The 23290-nt window shown below is 30.9% G+C and overlaps 1 long non-coding RNA gene and 1 pseudogene across 1 annotated transcript; one reads left to right on the plus strand and one right to left on the minus strand.

The window, feature by feature from the left end:
• The first annotated feature begins 11797 nt into the window (after positions 1-11797).
• On the plus strand, positions 11798-14713 carry LOC149516768 (uncharacterized). The gene is made up of 3 exons (XR_016345130.1): positions 11798-11950; positions 12759-12816; positions 14576-14713. It is a non-coding gene; the product is annotated as an uncharacterized LOC149516768 (long non-coding RNA).
• A 7008-nt stretch (positions 14714-21721) lies between these two features.
• Positions 21722-22968, minus strand: LOC111316565 (LOB domain-containing protein 24-like; annotated as a pseudogene).
• Positions 22969-23290: the final 322 nt, after the last annotated feature.

The following is a 23290-nucleotide window of genomic DNA, read 5'->3' on the forward strand; positions in this document are numbered from 1 at the left end:
TTTAACCCAAAAGGTATGACTTTGTAATAAAATGTCCCTCATATGAACACAAATGTTGCTTTCTCCATATCATTTATAGCCATTTTAATATGATTATAGCCTGAGAAGCTATCCATAAAAGAAAATATGAAATGCCTAGCAGTATTATCCACTAGGGTACCAATAAAGGGTAGAGAAAAATTATCTTTAGGAGTCGTCCTATTCAGATCTTGATAATTGACACACATTCTCATATTTTCATTTTTCTTAGTCACATATATTATATTGGCTACCCATTCAGGATATTTTATCACCTTTAAAATTTTATTATTAAATTACTTTTTTACTTTCTCTTTAATTTTCAATAGCATCTATGGCTTCATGTGCCTTAGCTTTTGCTATACTAGCTTGCAATCCAATTTCAAAGGTAATTTATGTTTTACAATATCAGTACTGAACACTTGTATATCTTGGTAAGACCATGCGAACACGTTTACGTATTCTTAAAGTAGTTTTTCTAACCTTTGCTTATCAGCTGGTGAAAGAGACATACCAATTTTAATCTCTCTTTTATTTTCATTATCTCTCAAATTTACTATTTCGATAATTTTTTTGTATGGCTCAATTGGCTTATCTTCGTGTTCTATTAATTTCAATAAATTAAGAGGTAATGTGTAATTATCTAAATTTTTTTCATTATTAAGTTTGTTAACATGAATTAGGTTTTCAAAATCAAATCCAAGATTATTATTATGATTATCTTCATGTTCATTATTTGAGACCTTGCAAGTGGGTGAGAAGAAGAGAATATTGGCACATAATAGTGGAATGGTAAGAAAATGATAAAGAAAAAATGAAAAAAAATAAAAATGAAAACAACAAAAGAAATGCGGATACATCTTCTAAGTCTTTTATTAAAATGACAAACTTGAAACATAACATAAAAAAATCTCTTAATGCTTATGGAATAAGCAATTAAAGTTTCATAATATATTACTTTTCAAAAGTCAACAAGATAACAAGTAGCTCTATGACTTTTTAATTATTCAACTCAAAATCTAAAGGACATGGTTACATAAACAGTTTTCATCTTGGCTCTTTTTTTCTTCTTCATTCACCATATGAATGGCCAGCTCAAAAAAAGCTTCCATCAATTTTGCACTTGGGGCTTCAAGCAAATCTAGGTAAATATATTCTCTTGAATGAAATAAGTCATAAAGGTATGAAATAACCATTGGCTTTGACTATAGCTCATATATTTCAAGATTAGCCATTCTCTTTTTTTTTTCTTGTTAACCGTTTTCATTCTTTCCTTTTGTGTTGGCTTATATCCCAAGCCGATCTATCTTTTTTATCATATAATACTGGTGGCTCTATGATTCTTTGCAAGTTCTTCCGTAATCTTATTCTAGGTTGTCATTCCATTTCAGTGAGTTGCTTAATAACCATTTTAGTAGTCGTAGATAAGTGTGGTGAATATAATTTAGATCCTTCAACTACATATATTACGTTGATAATCTTGAAAAATCTATAAGAGCATTCTAGGGCTTTATCTACTACATTTACATAAGAAGTATTTACTTGTCGAGTTACTAATAAATCTTATTATCTTACCATACATGTAAGCTTTCTATCAACAATGAATTTGACTTTTTGATGCAATAAGGATGGAACGACACCTACCGTATGAATCCATAGCCTACCTAATAAGCAACTATATAGGAAAGAGATATCCATAACTTGAAATTTCACATTAAAAGTGTAAGGACCAATTTGTAATGACATTTTTATATTTTTCAGCACCTCTCTTCTGGTCCCATTGAAGGCTTAAACTACTATATGACTTAGTTTCATGTAAGATCCATCAATAGGTAGTTTTGCCAAAGTAGTTATAGGCATAACATTATTGATGAACCATTATTAATCAAAACTTTAACGATTATATGATACTTGCATTTTACATTAATGTGAAGAGCTTTAGTACTTCTTCGCCCCTCAAGAAAAATCTCTTTATCATTGAAAGAGATATAGTTCAAACTTACAAGATTATCGATAAACTGTTCTACGTATTCAATAGATACATTGTGAGAACATATGCTTAATTGGCACTTTCAATAGAATATTATGGTGCAACTTTAAGCTTAGCAATAATGATAATAGCAAAATTCTAGCTAGCATCTTGTTCAACAGTTTTACTATGTTGTACTTGCTATGTTTTATTAGCTTTAAAAATTCACAAGCTTCATTCTCAAAAATCAACTTCTGACTTTCTTTATCAAAAACTGTTATAGGATTGCTCTGACTTTTTTATTCTTCCCTGACCTTTACTTTTTTTTTAGGCTTTTTATAGTGGTTTTGGAGTGTAACATTTCTCACTCTGAGTCATACTTTTTATGCCTATTATGTTTATAATATCTAAATTGACCATGATATCACAATCATACTTTTATGGTACTGCTTTGTCATTTTAGTATGAAAAAAAGGCTAAAGATTCTAATTGTCACTACTAATAAGGAGATGGGCTTTTCTGGCCTTATGGTTGGGTTCTCATCATAATAGCTTATTACTGGTTTATGTATAAACTTATTAATGGTAGACACTTCAGCTTTCATCAAATATTCTCTTTCTTCATAAAACTCTATTTAACTCATATCCATAAACTTTTATACTTTTTAATGAAATTAGTCAAAATTGTTGATAGAATGCCCAAAAACACTTTTGTGATAGTCATAGCTATCAGTTGAGTTATTGTTCTAGAGCATTTGTGAAGCTCTATTGATTTTAATAAATAAGCTTTAACCAAAGCTTCAAACATTTTAATCATCGGAATCTTAACTTCATCTATTTTTTTCATGTAGCTTGCTTACCTAACAAGTAAAGCATTTATTGATGGTCTAGTATAATTTGGTAGTGGGTTCTCATTAACATTTGGAGTCTCTCGTTGGCTGGTATCAAAGTTTAACACCCATTCATTGATTAACCCTTACACTTGATGTTTTAAAACAATGTAGTTTTTTGTAAAATGACCCGAGTTTTCATAATAATAATCACAATGCGCATTGGGATCATATCATTTAAAAAATGAATGATTCAAAGGTTCAATAATAACAGAGGCTAGTAAATGTTTTTCAATAAGTTGAGGGGATAAATCTGTGTATGTCATATGGATAGGGTCAAAAGTAGTTTTTATTAGATATTTCTTGGTGTTTTGAGACCACTACTTGGATTAGGTCTCCATTTTGGTCTTGTAGGTATAGGAGGACAGTTGTATGAATAGGTGGGTGTCTGAAAGGATGATTAAAAATATGGTGGATAAGCTGGTTATTATAATGGTTGATACGACTGATAAGATAAGGGATGGATGTAACATTATTTATAGGAAGGTAATGGGTTTGGTAGACTAGTGTGGGGTATGGCATGAAATCTCTAAATTGTTGTCCCACATAATTCATTGCTTAGGCTTTATTTTCTTTTTTTTTTTTTATGTTGCACATCTCTTTATGCCACTTGTTTCTCTTATATCGAGCTTACCATTTTTATAATATTTTTAATAATCTCTCATAATATCACCATATCTACAAAGTTCTTGGTTGTATTGCCTATCAGTCTTTCATAGTAAAGTACTTTTAAGGTGTTCACAAATAGAAAGTTATCTCTTTTTCGATAAAAAGAGATTATACCTGTGCAGTCATATCTTTTCATTTTTTTGCATACTCTTTAAAGTTTTTTATTGTTTTTTTTTTCATGCTCTGTAGTGATAAAAAATCTAGAGCTAAATCCATGACATGCTGGTATTGTGTAAAGAATGCCACTATGAGCTCTTGCTAGGAATAAATACAAGTTTTATCTAGTGAAACATACCATCTAGTTGTAGAACTCGTAAGGTTATCCTAAAGTAAAAGCATCAATAGCTTCTCATCACTAGCATGTGTAGCCATCTTATAACAATACATGGTGACATAAGTCATTACACATTTTGTGTCATCATATTTTTCAAATTCAAGGACCATAAATTTAGATGGAATAACCACATCTGAGATCGAATAAAGCTCGACTGTGTCCGTGAAGCCATAAAAATTTATTCCCTTTACGACTCTAAGTCTTTCTTCTAATAATTTCATCTTCTGCTAGGCATTGGTATCTTTCACTTTCTTAAATATCTTTATCCCTAGCTTTTCTCTTTTTTTAAGATCATTTAAGTTAGGAACTAAGATTGGTTCAGTGGTTTTTCTACCATGATGAGATTAGCAAAATTTTGAAACTCTCTTGGAGTAAGTGTGGATGTCATTCCTTGATAAAGATAGGAATATCCTCCTGGAGTAAGGATTTACACTCTCGTTCTTTGAGAAGGTTGGATCGATCGTGGCTCAAATCCTAGAGGATATATAAGATCCTCCATGTTTGGTGATTGTTTTTGAAAGTTGAGATTTCTTTCCACCATTTTTTCTTTTTCAAGATTCTTGAGCATGCCTATTATCTTATTAATATCCTTTTTTAGTTCTTCTTGAGCCTTTTTCATCCTCTTAAATTGACTAGCCTGATCTTGTTTCATGATTCTTATTTGAGCCCTGGTGTTATATGAATGGCAACTAGGCTTAATCAAAATTTTTGGTAGACTAGCTATTCTTGATCCTCTATTACCATAATTATTGTGAATTAGGATATTTTAGTTTGATGTTTTGTTCGAATAAGTGTATGAATGAATGTATGAATGGACAAACAAAATGAACATGATATATTAAGGAGAATTTGCCACACATCAATTAATAACAAATAATTCTTATTACTAATCCAAGATTACATCCATAAAAGCTTAAAATCTACTGTTTATTGAAGAAACTTTTTTATTTGCTGATATTGACCTTATGCCTCATCAAGAAAGTTTAGTGGATTCATGCCATATGTCCTAACTGGCTTTGTTCTTATTTTCAACTCTTTGACCTTGTTTTCCATTTCTATAGCCTTATTTGAAGCTATACTGATTTGTTCGAACAAATGCTTTAAATGTTCTTATTTTGCCATATATGCATTCTTCCAATGCTCTCCCCTATCAAGGTATTCATGGCATTCCTCTTTTAGAATGGAAACCTGAGCTCTGACTTTATTAACAGCCTTTTGAAGCATCGAATTATACCTTTGAATTTTTAAAAATGTATCTTTTTTTTCTCATATTTTTACTTACAACTATTCATTCTTTTTTAAGAGTTGAGCTAGTTTATAAGTGGTAGATGAGTGTGTCTTATTTAAATCTACAAACAAAATCTTCCATCTATTTTTATCCTGACTGATTTGCTAGATTTTCTTTTCTTATTGCTCCATACTTTTCTTCATTTCTTTTTTGAGCCTTTTGTTTTTATGTTCTAATTCTTCTTTTTTCTTCCTGTAACTTTCATTTTGCAATTTTTGCTTCTAATAATAAATCTCAAGGCCTTGGAAGAATTTGACTAGATGGGTTGCTTAAACCATCTTTATCTGGAATCACAACATCTTTAGGCCTGCTTGGTGTATCAAACAAAATATTTTAGGTTGATCTTATCGGTGCGCCTACCTTATTCCATTCTTTTCACTTGTTTCCATGTCTGGACAATTTTTCTTGCAATTTTTATGGAATATAGTTCACTGTATACAAAGCCTAACTAATTAAGTTCATGCATCATTAGAACAAACTATTCATATCTGAATTACCTCAGCACCATTAATAGCGCATAATTGATCACACCCTAGAGGCTTAAAAGTGGAACCTAAGGTTTGTCCTTACAACTATGAAGTATTGAGTCATATGGCATCCAGGGAGCCTTCCACACCACTTGTTGGCTTGTCAAATTTCATAAATAAGATATCCACTATTTTTTTAGAGTTTAATTTTGACCATTTGATCTCACAAAATTCTTTTAGAAGAATGCTAAAAACGAGATGAGGTTTATGGAATTTACTTTCCTTGGTTTCAAAGTGATTTTTCATCCACGCATATAAAAGTTGTATGCATCCTATAAAATGACCCTTTCTTTCTTGTCAACAAAAATTCAAAGACCTAATAGTTTTTGCTAAAATAACTAGTACTGGATTGACACTATTCTTAACTTGCTCTAAGAAATCCACCACTATTACATCTACATATCTAAGTCCTTTTAGGAATACCCACATCCCATACAAGGCTAGAGCAAACAAAGTCATGCGTTTCTTACCATCTGTAGTTTTGACTAGGTGACTATGCAAAAAATTGTAAGGAATATATGCATTCTCGCCTTTTCCTTTAACTTGTCTCTCAACCTCTTCCACATTAATTTTCATCATCACAGCACGATAGCCTATGCTTTTGTTTCATAAATAAACTTTGTCAGGACATAAAAAGTGTAAGCGAAGCAATATGGAACACACTTCAATTGTAAGCACCATATCCACCTTATTGAATACGAAACATCTGTATAAAGGATCCCAAAATCATATCATGGCTCTAATAAGTTGTTCAACCACCTTTATCGAGAGAAATAACACTAAGTCTCCATATTTCTCTTGAAATTTTTCTCACATAATGCTATTCTATTGCTTTTAGATCAAAGCCAAACTGGAAAGGTTGTTTTGATTCAAATTAAGATAACCTTTTTTTATAAAAAGTGAATACATAATCTACTAGCAAACAATCTTTTTCTTTACTTTATGTTTCTTTTAATATGATTTTCCAGGCATCATGTTGGACTAATGCAGATTAAAATTGCTCTAAGCTTTCCATGGATGTAATCGAGATTTGTTTGTCAAAATTGGTTTGTGACAAACAACTCCCTATATGAAAATATGATGATGCATGAGACAAATAATAAGAAATTAAAACAATCATGGCATGTTCCTTACTATGTCCTTATGTGCTTAGAATAATTCTAAATTATAGGTGGTAATGGCTCTATCTTAAGGTAGGTTTTTTAGGTTTTTTATATGTTGGGTTAGGATAACAAGCTAAAAGTTCCCAAATTGCTCCTCACTGTCATTCAGTCAAACTAGTAAGGCACTCCAATCCTTATTCATGATAGGCTACCAACTAAAAAGATTCAATTTTAGTGGGAGTATTTTGCTAGCTATTACGGAGGTTAACACTTCACATGAGCATATGTACTCCACTCCCTCTTAAAAAAGATGGAACCCGAGTCTAAAGCCATGTTATAATATGCATGTGCAATGTGTGACAAAATAGATTTTCAAACACCTTTCAAACAAATAAATAAACAAATAAAGGAGAAATTAGTCAAATGAATCAATAAAATGAATGAATAAAGAAAACTAGACTATTTAACCAAGACCTAGGATCATATTAAAATTAATTTTTGGTTCGACTCTCTATATCCTCAGTAGAGTCACCAAACTATCATAACAATTTTTTGTTCGGAGACTCAATCGCTGGATGTAAAAATCAAAGAGTTACCATCAATCTTTTTTTTTTTTAAGGTGTGATTGGCCATTGGTCCTATTTTTGGTTTACAAATTTGAGGTTGGGTTTGGAAATACGGTTAAATGTGAAGAATGTTCTAGCACCCTCACAATACCCATCTAAAGACAATACCAATTAATTTTATATAATCTTAGAATGGTCTTGTCTAAATAGTCTTTTACTTTTTTTTCTTATTTTCTTATTATCGAAAATTTTCTAAGTTATTTTTGAAACTTTTGGTATAACTTAAAATTTTTTTTACCTCAAGAATATTCAAAGAAATAACTTATTTCTTTGAAAAACTCATTCGTTGGATTTTTTAAATATATTTTTAAGTAAATCATAATCTTCTTATACCAACACTTTTGTGTGGTTTAAAAAAATTAGAGAAAAATCATCACTTATAATCCCCTCTTAATTTTATTAGCAATAAAAAATTTAATTTACTTAGTAATATTTATTGATTGTTTATTTTATTATTGAAGCAAAATTTATTGCTTGAATTCCCAAAATATTTTCTACACTTTTAGACTGTTTTGAAAAAATTGTTTGTTTAAGAAATTTTGATAAAATCACCACTTGTGACTTTTATTCTTGTAAAATTTTATTTATTTCGACAATTTAAATTTTATTATTATTTTTTAAAAGGTTTTCAAAAATCTTACCAACACTTTTGGTAAAATTTTAAGAAAATATTTTTTAAAGAATCACCACTTGTGATCTTATGAATATTGTTATTATTATTTTTATTTATCTGATGTGAAATTATTATTATAATTACTAAGAAAAATTCTAAAATATTTTCAATACTTTTATACATTTTAAAGATTTTTTTGTGTGAAAAATCACCACTTATGATTTTATATTTTTATTAATAATACTTTTTTATTATTTTTTATGCCTGAAGAATTCTAAAATATTTTTAACACTTTTAGAATATTTTAGAAAATTCTTTTGTGCAAATAGTTTTAGTAAAATCACCACTTGTAATTTTATTTCTATTTTATCAGATTTTATTTATTTTTCATTATTATTTTATTATTTTCTTTATTCATGTTCATTAAAATTTTAATTTTCATTATATCATTTTATTATTTAAAAAACATTTAAAAGAAAATTAAGATTTCAAATTTTTTTAAATTTATTTTTGAGCCATTTTTTTCTTTTTTTTTCAGCTTATACTTTTTATCATTTATTTTTTTTTCTATCAAAATTTTATAAAAAAAAATAACAAAAAATATAAAATAAATAATAGAAATATATAAAAATTTTAAGCAAAAAAATAAAAAGATAAAAAGTTATGGCAAAAATATCGAAAATGCTCCTAGTCAACACTTGGCCAAATGATGGTTCAACAGTTCAATCAATTGGTTCAATTATTCCCTGGCAATTCGACGGTCCAAATCTAGTTCAACTAGAGTAGTCAAAGGTTGAAGGATGTCGGGTAAGGTATGTGAACCTTGGGTAAGGTTAGGGTTGATGCGTGGATTCTTCTAGGGTCAAAATGATGTCGTTTTGATCCTTATTGAATCAGCGTCATTTTGGCTTTTGGCAATTTATATAAAAGCCCAAAATTATTTTTCACTTCATTTCTCCTATCTCTTGAAAAAAAACCCAAAATCCTCTCACCGAAAGAAACCTTAGGCCAATCAGTTTTAAAAACTGGTTGCTGCTTTGTCGTGTCGGTCCCCTTGTCGTTTGTCAACCGTCGATGGTAAAAAAAGACAAACTCACCAAAAACCTTCCCCCCAACTTCTTAAACTCAATTCCAACCTCTGTTTCGCTAGAAACGACCTCGAATGGCTTCGATTGAGACCCAAATTTTTGGTCAAAATTTTTTTTTTTATGTTTTTTGGTGCTGAGATCCCTGTTACTAGGGGTATTGATTTTTGTGTTTGATTTTTATTTTGGTTTTTTTGACAAAGTTTTTTTTTAATCTAGCATAACCTTTTTTTTAATCGATTTTTTTTTAGTTTCAGCAAGGTTTTTTTTTTCTTTGCAGGGTTCTTTTTCGATGGCTTCTTCCTGCTTTCTTACAGGAAATAAGCTCTATTTATAAAGCTTTTTAGGATTCCAATCCTAGATTTTCAATCGATCTGTAGACTTTTGGTGGCCAAAATCCACGCTGTCAAATTAGGTAGGAGTGTTAGGCGATTGATGACGATTGCTGGTGGCTAAGATTTTGAACTTTTGAAGAGAGTACGTTTAATGTACCAAGATTTTGTCAAATAGATTAGAAAAGAAAAGAAGAAGAAACGAAGAAAAAAGAAAAGAAAAAAAATAATTATTAATACCGGACAAAATGGATACAACAATGCTTGTCTTTTAACTCTGTTTTTTCTATTTTTGGAAGGATGTTTTAAGTTCTACTATAAATGCCCCATATGTAATGAAATTGCAAGACATTACATTTTTGAATGAGATATTAAACATTGTGTTTGTTCTCTAAAGTTTTATATCTTTAAGGTGTATTTCCTTAGAGAGAGGAACTTATTTAGCTTTTTACCCTGGGGTGATGAAATTCTTTATCCCTAGAGTTTTAGGATTATCTTTTTTATTTAGTTAGGTGGTGAAATCTATAACCCCATGAAAGTGAGATTATTATTTATTCCATTTGAGTGCAAGGAGTGTGATCACACATCAAAATCACTTAATTCTCAATTTGATATCATTATGAAATTATATAAATGTTAATTGAAAATATTAATTATTAAAAATAAAAATATAGTAGTAGTAAGTAATGACTATTAACTCTTTCTTTCATTATCATTGTTTAATTTTCATTTAATACAAAGATAACACAAATATGTTAAATAAAAAATTTGAGAAATTTCATTTGTCCAAAAAGAATAAAAAATAGTATAATTCATTACTTATCAATTCTGTAGCACTTGAATAAAAATGTCCACAAGTTCAAGATCAACATAAAGTAGAAAAAAATCCAAATATGATATTCAATATGATTAAAGTAAATAATAAAAAGATGTTATCAATTATAATCTAATTAAAAGACATATTAAAAAAGAGATTTGACAATTGCATATCGATATACTTATTTTAAAATGTTTATTTATGGCAAAATAAAAAGAGAAAGCACATCAGAAATCACATCGGGATCCTCCTTTAATGTGAAATTTACTATAATTGTTTATGATTTTTTTATTAAAATGTGAGATTATTAATAAATTATAAGTAATAAAATAAAAGAGATTAAAACTTGTGTTATGCACGAAACAAGTAGATTATCATAGTTTTGTAACATATAATCTTATTTAAAAATAATATAATTAAAATTTCAGATAATAATTAAATTCATGTTAAATTGGTAATATAATTAGAACTCTACTAACAATGAGCTATAAATAGTGTAAAAATTTATTGATATAGTTGATAAAAAGAAAAAAGTTGGTATGAATAAAATCACTCTAAAGAGATCTTCAAATTGATTGATATGTAAATATACCTTGTTTTTTTGTTAGCATATTTCATTTATTTTTTGTGTAACAACTTTGCAAATTATAATAAACCGAAATATGCACCCACTTAGTGTTGGCATTTTGATGTAAATTTGTTGCCATGGAAGGATTGAAAGGAAATCTTGAAACAAATAACTATAAATTTTCCTTTAGTTTTTATTTCTTTTTTGCAAACATAAAATTTTCTCTCTCTCATTTGTTCTTCTAATTGTCCAAATTATCATTTTCTCTAAAATTTTAAAAACTTTTATCTTTTTTTTTTTCCTTTTACCTATGCAAGTACTTCTCTTGCTACTTTTTTCTCTTCTTTTTTTTTTTTTTCAATATACTTGCTAATAAACTTTGCTTATATCCATAAAAAATGAAAAAAAAAGGAATGGCTATTTCCATAAGAAAAAAGGAATATTTGCATCATGTATCAAATATACATTAAAGAAAATAAATCAAATATAAACCTTATTGATCTCTTGTAATAAATCAAATAGATTTGGTTTTGTTTATTTTCTTAATTTTTGAGATATCTTTATTTGTTTTCATTATTTTCATTTATACTCCTTATAATCCATTCTATTACTTTTTTTTTTTTTTTGCTTTCAAGAAATAAAACTTTTACAAAATGATAAGGAAAGTAAGGCAATTTTAAGAAAGATTGATAATTAATATATGTACTAAAACTCAAATAAAGGTTCAAATGATAATAATCTTAAAAATCTTCTTCATTATTTTAAACTTTTTTTTATATATATCCTTGAGGCTCATATTCATTTTGAATTTTGATCCTTTGCTTTCTTCAAAAACCATTTTATATATTTATACCTCCATATATTTTTGTCTACAGACCATTTGCCTATGTAACACGTGTTCTTTTTTAGATGAAAAAGGTATTACATAATTTTTAGGGATGTTTATGGCATTTTACAAAGAAAGGCTAAAATGAAAAAAAAAAAAAAAAAAAAAAAAAAACAACTAAAGAAAGAGGAAAGAAAAAGGTTCTGGAATGATGTGGAAAGAAGGCGATAAGATAGAACACGGGATCAATGAAAGGGGAAAGGTGGAAAGAAGATCGATAAGGAAGGTATACACAATTCTAGCTCCTTTGTTATAATAATAAAGATGGTTTAACAAGAAAAACCCTGTAGCATTTAAAATTTGTTTTAAAATGTTTTTAAAATTTTCAGTTATTTGGGTTCTTTCTGGTTTAAAAGAAGAAAACAATTTGGAATGTTTTAAAATGATATGAAAAGTTATGTAGGTTCTGTTTGGCTATTTGTATTGATTTTCCAATAGGCTATAGGATTTTTTTTTTTTTTTTAAACTATGAGTAAAAGCAAAAGTTGAGGAATTACCAAACTGATAAGTAAGGTGGTTGAAATTTTTAAGAGTTTACTAGTGGCTCTTTTATTAGAGAGCAATGCTAGAAAAAAGAAATGAAATACAATAAGGATGATGCCACTAGAGCTAAAGAGCTCACTAAGAAGTTTCTTCCAAAGGATATTACAGGGTTAAGAAATTTGCTTTAAAGGCTTAGAATTTGTATCCCCCAACTGATTTGTAGTCATTTGACTATATTTTTTTTATTTTCTAATGGAAAGGTAGAGAACTTATTTTTCAGTGATTTTTAATACAAATAATTCTCTTTCCTTTGCCTTTTTTTGGCATTTGTTTTTGTGTATTAGGCTAACTGGAAGGCTTCATAATATTGCTTTTGTCTATCAAGGTTTTATGCAAGTTTTATCTTATGGAGTTTGCATCATACTTTCATTATTGCCTTTCATTGACAATTAATCAACATCCTGATTATGGATTCTTAAAACATCTATTTCGTGATTTATTTGCTTTCAAAGTTATTGATGGATATGATCAACCTTCTGGTTTTGTTAAAGGTTAGGAACGTCGAAACAGGCAGCAGCAAAAGAGGGAAAAAGAACCTTAAAAAGGAAGGCAAGTGGCTTATATCCTGCAATTAGCATGTGTTATAATGTTATGTCTTTTACTTTGTTCAGAAAATTGTTTCAAATCATAAACCTTAACAAATGTTGCTAAAAAAGCTAATTGTGATCTAGGGTGATGTGTTTTGACATTTTTGGTTAAGATATGCCATTGAAGGAGGGAAGAAAAGCTTACTTTCAATTCTTTTGATGGGCTAAGTTTTAGGATGTTGAACTAAAAAATTATGGTGATATGACATAGGTGAATAATTTTGTCATATAATTTGCTGCAAACTAAGTTTAGGTTTTTTTTTTAGGTTATGACTTTGATTTAATGTCTTTCTGAAACTCATTTTATTATGAGGTTTGATTTGTTAATGGGATAGGTGACTTAATTGGAAGGTTGCTGCTCAATAATAATTACTTTTGTAGTATAATTAATATGTTTCTAGCTAAAAAGAATATGCGATGTTGAGTTGTAGAGGTTAATTGCATTTTTCATTGATCTTTATCTGTTAAATGTTTATTTCTTATTTGTTAATGTACCTATTTGTAAACCTTATGATATTTTATGATTTGATCTGTTAGCAACATGGGTGACTTGACTAAGAGGCTGCTATTCTTTCTTCATTAGTGTTTAGGGTGCATATGTTTGATGGTTAATAAGGGGTATAGGCTGTTAACTTTTAGAAGGTGAAGGATTAGGGGCTGAGAGTAACAAAAGAATGAAGAAAAAGAAAGATATAGGAAAGGCAACAAGAGACGGAGCTGTCCAATGAGTTTTGATAAATCATAACTCAAAGTTATTGTCATGTAAAGAATTTTTCTATACACATGAATTAAATTCTTGATTTATGCCCTTACTTTTAATGTTGGATTATGCATCCAACTTCGATCAACCTCCTTAATATTTCATAATTAGCTTTTTAACCTTCGATTATACAAATATTGTATTATGTAATAATTTTTATTTAATATCCATAATATTTGATAATTATATGTTAAAATGTTATTTAGATATCATAGAGAAGCGCAAGCTTTTGTCCTAGTAATTTATTTAATTTTACAATCCTACATTATCACCATAATTGAGAAAGAAAAATTTAACCTTAAGTAAAGATCAAAACGTGGAAGCTTGATGATTCAAAATGACTTTCTAAGACATCATAAAAATAAAATTTCATTGGTCTTAAATTCTATTTAAGGACAACCAAATAAAAAAGAAAAAAGGAAATTTCGCAGATATTGAAAAAATAAAAAAAATACCCAAACAATTTTATCATGTTCAATTTATTGATTAATTATGATAATCAAATTGTTATAAAATATGCAAGTAATAATATAGAAAAGAGCTTGTATATACAAAAATAAAAATTATTAAGAGGCATATAACATATGGAATGGGCACAGGTAATAGGTTAACCAAGAAATCAAGCTTAATATAATGATTAACTAGAATAATCAAGAAGGAAATATAATCCATATATTAAAAGAAAACAAGAAATAAAAAACGTGTAACACTACATGCATGGGGTTATAACACTTTCAAAAATATCGCTTCGTTGTTCAGTGAATTTGTATCAATGAATGGGAAAAAGAATTCAAAAATTTCAGTAGAGGTGATATGTTAATAATGACAAACCAACTGGAGAAAATTGATGAATGTATATTTGTCGAGTGTGGAGACAAGTTTTTTTCAGTTCTTATTACTGACGTTGGATCTGACTTGATATCGTTGTTTCACTGCTGATGTAATCCTTACAAGGATGCAGGAATGGTCTCAAAACCTATAGCTGGATCTAGTGATGGAAGAAGCAACGAAGACAAAGAATAATGGGAAACCGAAAAGCTGGAGCTCAAGGAATTTGAAAAAGACGGCGTGGAAAACATCAAGAGAATAGAAGAACAGGGGGGTTCAGAGTCCAATGTGAATTGCATGGCTTTGGAAAACAATGATAGTAACGGCGCTGGTAGTGCCAACATGTTGAATGACTAAGAAGAAATGATTGTAGGAAACAGTCTGGTAGATGAGAGCATAAACAAACAGGGGCAGCGGGCGAAGATGAACACTGAAAGTGCGCCGTAGGATGAAGAAGATGTGGGTGGTGCATATGAAGACAGAAGCAGTTTAAAAAATAGGGTGAGGAGACAATTAAGATGGGGCCCAAAGAAGTCACAAATGGGCTAATGAGAGCTGAGAATTCCATGGGACAAAAGGGGGAATGAGCGACAAACAAAGGCAGTGCTGGAGGACCTAGAAGACAGCATTCTCGATGCTTTGTCAAAGAAGAGTAAAAGGAAACAAAGAAGGCAGAAGCTGAAGAAGGACAAGGCTAAGCTGAAAGGGGAAGAAAAGTACGCAAACAAATCTCTCTCTGATGGGGATTTCATGAATCTATTCGCTGTAATTTTGAATAATGCCGAGGAAATGAGGAAAACGGGTAAATTAGTGGGATTTTCAACTGATTGTGATGATAGTATAGTAGTGGCAAGATTAAGAGAGCTGAAAGATTCCAATTGACGGGTAATTCGGTGGGTTGAAGTAAAGTGGGACGTTTTAAGCACTGATTCATGAGGATCATCAGTTGGAATATTAGGGGGATGGGTAAATGCCGCAAAAAAGAGAATATTAAAGAAGGTAATAGCTCAAAATCGTGTGGAACTATTGCTCATACAAAAAAAAAAATGGAGGAAATAACAGAATTTTAGGTATCGAGTATCTGGGAAAAAGGGGATTTTTACTAGATTTATGCCCCCTCATGCCGGCAATCAGGTGGCTTTGTAATGGTATAGGACTCAGATTATTTCAAAGCAGAACAGTATGTAATCTCCAGGAGGTTGTTAGTGGTCAAAGGGAAGTGGAAACTCTGCAATTTTGAGTGTGTAATATGCAATGTCTATTCTCCGTGCAAGACTGAAGCAAAGAAAGAATTATGGGATGAACTGTTGGCTCTGAAAAATAATATGGGTGGGGAATGGGGCGTGGCGGGAGATTTCAATACTGTGAGAGTAGCTGTAGAGAGGAAAGGGTGCGCATCAGAAGGAACTGGTATGATGGATTTCAACAATTTCGTCAATTTGGGAGAATATGAAGACTTACCTCTTAATGGAAAGCAATTTATATGGTTTGGCCTAGATAATAAGAGAAGTAGACTAGATACGTTTCTAGTGTCTAGCAAATGGCTACATGTATTCAAGCATATCAGTTGAAGAGCCCTTAAAAGATCAGTCTTTGACCATTGTCCGATTCTTCTAACAAATGACACGGTGGAGTGCAGTCCAAAACCATTCAAGGTATTTGACTGCTAGTTTAAGAACAAGGAACTTCTGAAGGATATCGGTGTCAAGTGGGTGTAATTTTTGGCAGCTGAGAAGGGTGGGATGAGTATAAGAGAAAGACTCAAACAAGTTAAACTTTATTTTGAAAAATAGTAAAGAGGTGTACGGAGATGTTGATGAAAAAATAGCTTTGTTTGAGGACAAATTGGAGGCTATCAATCTTGTAAGCTGCCAAAGAGACTTAACAGAGGCAGAATTGGAAGCTAAAAGGAGGAACATAAAAGAACTTCAGGAAGCCTTAAAACTGAAGGAAGCAATGTGGAAATAAAAATCAAGAGTACTGCGGTTGATAGAAGGGGATTATAACATCAAAATTTTCCATAGTATGCAAATATAAGAATTAGAAGAAATGCCATCATTAGGCTGTGCGAAAATGATGAGTGGATAACGGAACCAAAGTTGGTGAAGTCATTGGTCCTAAAGCATTTCAAGAAACAGTTCTCTGCAGACGGGTGGAATTGGAGTTCGGTGATCAACCTGGATTTTAACAAGTTATCAGAAAGAGGAACGAATTGCCTGGAGGAGCTATTCTCCGTGGAGGAAGTTAAAGCAGTTGTATGGAGTGGCGAGGGGTCAAAAGCACCTGGCCCAGCTGGGTTCAATCTAAACTTCTTCAGGAAAAATTGGAATGTCATAAAGATAGACTTCCTTGACGGGCTTCCATGAAAAAGGAAAGCTAGCAAAAGGGGTAAATTATTTGTTTATCACTTTAATTCCTAAGGTTGAATGTCCCAAGGGTTTAAAAGATTATAGACCTATTAGCTTGATTAATTCTTTGTATAAAATCTTGGCAAAGATACTGACAAACCGGTTGAAGATGGTCATTGGGAAAATGGTGACTGACACACTGTTCGCGTTTGTTGCTAGAAGACAAACCCTTGATGGGGTGCTATAAGCAAACGAGGTGATCGACTCACTAAAAAGAAAAGGCACGGGGAGAGGTGTAATTTTCAAATTAGACTTTGAAAAGGCATACAATTGTGTTAAATGGGAGTTCCTTAATTACGTAACGGATAGAATGGGTTCTGGGTTGAAATGGCGAGGTTGGATCATCTCATGCTTATCAACATCCCCAGTCTCAATACTGGTGAATGGTTCGCTAACAATGGAGTTCCAGATGCGACGTGGGTTGAGGTAGGAAGATCCACTATCCCCTTTCTTGTTTATTCTCGTGACTGGAGCTCCTCACTTGGTTCTTCTTAAATCTCAACAATTACAGTTAATCAGAGGAGTGTCGTGTGTTGCTTGTGATATAACACTGACGCATCTCCAATTTGCTAATGAGCATGGCGTTACGAATAAATTTAAAGAAAGCGTGTATCTACTCACTATGCACAGTAGATACAACAGTGGAAGTTCTGGCTTGCATTTGTGGTTGTAAGATGGGCTCTCTGCCATTCACATTTTTAGTTGTCCTGATAGGTGTTAATCCCAGGAGGATTACGGTTTAGACCCCAATCATAAACATGATGCAGTCCAGGCTTGCGATGTGGAAAAGAAAATATTTGTCTTTTGGAGGAAGAGTGACTTTGATCAACTCAGTTCTATCAAGCTTACCAATTTATTACATGTCAGTGTTTAAAGCCCTAACAGGAGTACTCAAGAAAATCAACCGAATCAGAATGATGTTTTTGTGGGGAGGAGACGAAAATCAGAGGAAAATGCCAAAAGTAAAATGAGATATTGTCTGCAAGTCAAAGAAAATGGGAGATCTAGGAATCAGCAACTTAAAAGCAAAAACCATGGCCTTACTAGCAAAATGGTGGTGGAGGTATGCCACGGAAAAAGATTCGTTATAGAGAAGAGTCGTAGAAGCAAAGTATGGGCCAAACATACAACAACGGTTACCGAAAAACAAAGAACATGTCGTTTGTTTGGATGGACAAAATAAGTCTGGCAGAAGATCAAATGGCCCAGAGATTCATTGGTCCTGGAAGTTGTACATGGTGTATAAGTAATGGGAAAGAAGTGCTATTTTGGTTTGATAAGTGGTGTGGAAACAAACCTTTCTGTGAAGCATATCCGCGGCTATTCCTGCTTGCAAATGACAAACATGCAAAGGTGGCAGATTATCGGTGTTTGAAAGAGAAAGGTCTTGGCTGATGAACTTGCAAATAAATCTGGAAGGCATCCGACACTATCAATTCAAAAGTGGCAGAATTGTATGGGAATTAGACAAGGTAGGGCGGTTCTCTGGTTAGTTATTCTGGGAAGAATACCAACAAAGTCGTTTCTGAAAAATCAAGGTATGCCTCTCTCCCCTTTTCAATGCCTCTGCCCAAGGTGTAACCAGGTGATTGAAGAAACTAGTCATGTGCTGTTATCATGCAACTGTATATAAATGTTCTGGTGTGAGTTCTTTGATTGGTGGAACATTAATTGGTGCCACGTTGTTGCTATAGACCAATTCCTGTGACAATGCTTTAAGTATCCGATACAGGGCATATTGAAGACTTAGTGGGAAGCATCTTGTGCTGCAGCGGTATGGTCAGTATGGAGGATGAGAAATGAGGTAGTGTTTGAGAGCAAGAAACTAAATGTGGGCTAATTGATGTTTCTAGTAAAAGTTAGATTGATGTTCTGGATAAAAGCTCTGAATGAGGAGGTTATTATAGCTGAATCCTCCTGGTGGATTAATCCCTATGTATGCACGCCATCAAAGGCGAAAAGATCGAATAGGCTTATACGACATTGGTACCCACTAGTGAAAGGAGTCCTGAAATTCAATGTGGACGGATCAATTAGAGAGAAACCAGGCAAAGCGGGTTGTGGAGGAGTGTTGAGGGACTCAAATTCAAAAATCCTGAGAATTTTTTCTTCTCCTCTAGGAATTCTCGACTCAAATGGGGCTGAATTAATGGTGATTAAAACTGCCCTGTAACTTTTCGCAAATTTTAAAAGGCTCACAAACAATAAATTAGTGATTGAATGGGATTCAATGGTTACAGTTAACTGGTGCTACAGGAAAGAGTCATGTCCATGGGAGTTGTGGTCTATCATGAACGAAATAGAGGAGCTCATGGGGATCTGTGATGTATCAGTCCAGAAGATATCCAAAGAGGCAAACGATTTAGTCGACGCTTTGACAAAAGCAGAAGTTGACCCGGTTCAAAACTATGCTGTATAGTGGTAAGGATTTAGAAGCAATATAATCCATCTGCGCTAAAATTCTGGAAAATGTATTCTGATTTCTGCTTACTCTGTATTAGGAAGCCTATACATTAAGGTGTCTAAAAGGGCCTTCTGCAGCCCTTCTCTGTACTAATGTTGAACCATCAATAAAGTTTCGCTTTGCAAAAAATAAAAAATAAAAATTGTGTAACACAAAAAATGAAAATAATAAATTAAAGTTGATAGTCATGCACATCTTTTGAGCTTACGAAATATACAAAGCTGGTATATAATAATCTATGCAGCATTGTATGAATTGAATTAAGGTGAAAAAAAAAAAAAAAAACGAAAAGAAAAACCAAACTAGAAGAATAAAAGAGATAATTCCTTTAACAACCGTAATGGGAACTTTGATAAATGTTTGATGTCTTTTTTATAGGCAACACCTTCAAAGGCAAATGCAAATTTGAGAGGAAAAATGACTTTTTGAAAAGTAATATATCTTTGAATGAAAATTTGCAAATTAAAAACAAGTGATGTAGCACATATTTATAGGTTTAGAAGTGAAGTATAATTCTTGGATGACAATTAAGATATATAGATAATTTTAACTATTAGAATTTTAAAATTATTTAAATTTTAAATGTGTACATATTTAAAAGGGGTGAGTTGAGAGATAAATTTTATTTGATTTAAATAAGATAAAGCATATAAGGGTTAAAAACTTGGATGAAGTTAATATTTGTAATTTGAAACATTGAAAAATTGATTGGATAATAATTTTGAAATAATGAAAATTGATAGGATAGGATTATTTGGTAAATAATGTAAATTTAAGAATTATTTATAAGATCTTATGTGTCAAAACTATATATTATTTACGTAAACGTCTATGTAGCATATCTTATCAAGTATCCATATATTATGTAATATAATATATAGGTAATGTTTGATATATAAGATTATGATGAGATAAGATAAAATAAGATAAGATAATATTATGAATATGATTAAATTAAACAATATCATTTTATTTTAAGTTTGATGTGTGCAAATAGTATGATAAAATAATTTATTTATTTATCAAAATTATCATTTTTCAAAGTTTATACATTTAATTATTAATAAAATTTTTAAGGGTATAATTGGACATACAAGTTTAATCCCATGGATAAAAAATAATTTTCCCCACATGAGGATGATTGAATAATCTTATACCAAAAGGATACTAATCCTCTTTGCAACCCCTATCCCTCTCTTTGTATACAAACATGAATCATATGTATCAAACATGATCATAATATGATATGATTTTTAGGATTGTTCTTGGTAAAAAAAAAATTTTACACTATGTTCAAACTCAATTCATTTAAATGTTAGGATGTTAGAGATTAATTTAAGATCAGTTTAAATTAAACATATTCATTCATAAACATTAGACAAACTTGTTTACAAAGTATAATAATAGATGAGACCAACATTAACAAAGACCTATGTTTTAGAAAAGAAAATGAAAACATAAAAAAATTTTTAGTTATCCATAAATGAAAAGGAAATAAAGAAGAAAATTGGGGACAAAGCCAAATCATTTTTTATTTTACGTGGTTGTTGAAAAATGTGAGGCAAAGAAATTTTGGAAGGAAAATAAGGAGAAAAATATTAAAGAAAAGAAAATGAAATTTCTCGTTCGTTTCAATATATAGCAAAAGAAAATTAAGAAAAGAAAATATTGACTTATATACCATCTTAGCTAAGATAGAGAAAATTCTTAGAATGTGTTGTTTAGCATTTAGGATAAATATATGAAATAAGATTTGGGAACCCAATTTCTTTTTTTTTTTTTAATTAAGGTTGATTCAATGACTAAATTTAGTAGTTCGAGTTTCATTCTTTTTGCTATTAAAAAGATCCTTCCATTTTCCTACATTTTTCTATAATAGTCAAATTAAAAAAAGATTGTGATTGAGATGTGATCTAATTAATTGGTAATATGCTTGTTTTAACAAGAGGTTGCTCATTTAGATTCTCTAATAACTTATAGCTAATAAGAAATTAAATAAAGAGTTTTCAGTTCATTGTTGTGCAGGGATTTAAGTGAATCCTAATTTATCTTATAAGTGGTCAAATAAAAAAAATTGTAATTTATCGTTTCATCTATAGAAAAAAATATTTTTTGAGATAAGAAATTAATATCATTTATAAATATATTTTAAAAAATTTTATTTGAAAAATAAAAAAAATTTATGATTATTATTAATTTTATAATACGATCAAGAATATCTCACACCTTTGCCTAGATCAAATCTCCTTTATTAGAGATCTTAAACATGTATTTGGTATATTCAAAATTTTATTTTCCAAGTACTTCATAGGAAAAAATAAATCCTGTTGACATAAAAATAGACATCTTCTCTTTATCAATTACACTAATTCTTCTTATTATTATTATTATTATTGTTATCATATGTTCTCCTTATTTTGCACCAAAACCAAATATGGTGGCTTAAACACAGTTTGCATATGCCACTTGTTGAATTTATGCCTCTTGACAAGTCACTTTTACTCCATGGTCACTAAGCTTGTTTCGTGTTATTCACCTCCATTTAAACACACACAATCCTACATAAACCCGGAAGAAGCTTGATTGCAGAAGGTGAGGCTGGCAACAGTGTCTAACTGTTGTTGCAACAAATTGTTGAAATCAGATTGGCTTCGAATTGTTGAGCTTAGGGATGTTTGGCTGGAGACTTAATAACAACAATCTCGGCCTGGGTCTTAGTTAGCTGGCTCTCTGCAACGTGTAACTGTTGCTGCAGCTGAAATATAAGCCCAACGCAGCCATAGACAGGGTCTTCAACCCGACATTGTGCCTCGAAGTACAAAGAATCTGCTGCTTCAGCTCGCAAATGGGTTGGGAGTTGCTGGATGATCAGAGGAAAATAAGTTGAACCAGACTTGTCATTGTCAAGAGTATAATTGGTTCAAAAACTATAGTTCTATGCAGAATCCTAATGTCTGTCAGATAGCTTAGCCATTGTTGTTGCACTTAAAAATGCTCCAGTATGAAAAAAGTGCATTCGAAAAGTGTTGTGAAAAATTGTTATGAGAAATTATGGATTAAGGTTTCTAAATGTTTGACATTATTGTGAAAATTTACTTTAAGAAATTAAAATGTTTTAAAAAATGTTGTTGGAAAAAAATAAATAATTGATGGGATATTTAATCATTTTTATTTAAATCATAAATTTTAATTCGTAACTGCACCTCCTAATTAGATTTTGTGATTAACTCATTTTATTTTAGCTGTCAAACAGTAATTTTAAACCAAACCATAATATGTTTAGCATAGCATTTATATTCAAAACGTACGATTTGGAACCCAATTGTAATGCTTAACGAGGCCATAATAGCCTTTGATCAGTGCCACTCGACGAAAAATCTAAAACGAAATCAGAAAATATATGTATCAAGAGTTCATAATTATATGCGTGGTAAGAGAAATATACCTTTAGTAGTTTTGCAACATTGCTGGCACCATAGATTTTGTGAATAGAACAAATCTTTGGGGATTAATAGATGGAAAATAAGGAGAGAAAATGCAATCGGGAGGGCATCTTCTTCTCAAATATCTGCAAGCCGCACAACGGCCAGAATTCATGGCTCAAAAATCTATTCAAACCCAAAGAAAGATTCTCTCAATCTCTCTTTTTCTTAGAAAATAAGTCTACTGGAGATTAGAGTTAATATATAAAAGAATTTAGAAAGGTGAGAAAATTGCACAAGCAATGGAGAAAAATTTTCTTCCAACGGCTAACTTTTTCAAATTTTGGGATTTGGAAGGGAAAGTTGCTAATTTGTAGGGGATTGCCATATTTGAACAGCTTGGACCACGCATATGGAGTACTATTACAGAACCAAGATAAAGCAACTGCAATCCCACGTCCAAGTTTCTTATTAACCAAAGGAAACTTTATATATATATATATATATGTCATGCATAATTATATATCTAATTTAGATCCCAATTGTTGGAGCTT

The sequence above is a fragment of the Durio zibethinus genome, chromosome 9 (assembly GCF_047325235.1).
Source record: "Durio zibethinus cultivar Kanyao isolate XHJ-2024 chromosome 9, ASM4732523v1, whole genome shotgun sequence".
NCBI classification, from domain to species: Eukaryota; Viridiplantae; Streptophyta; class Magnoliopsida; order Malvales; family Malvaceae; genus Durio; species Durio zibethinus.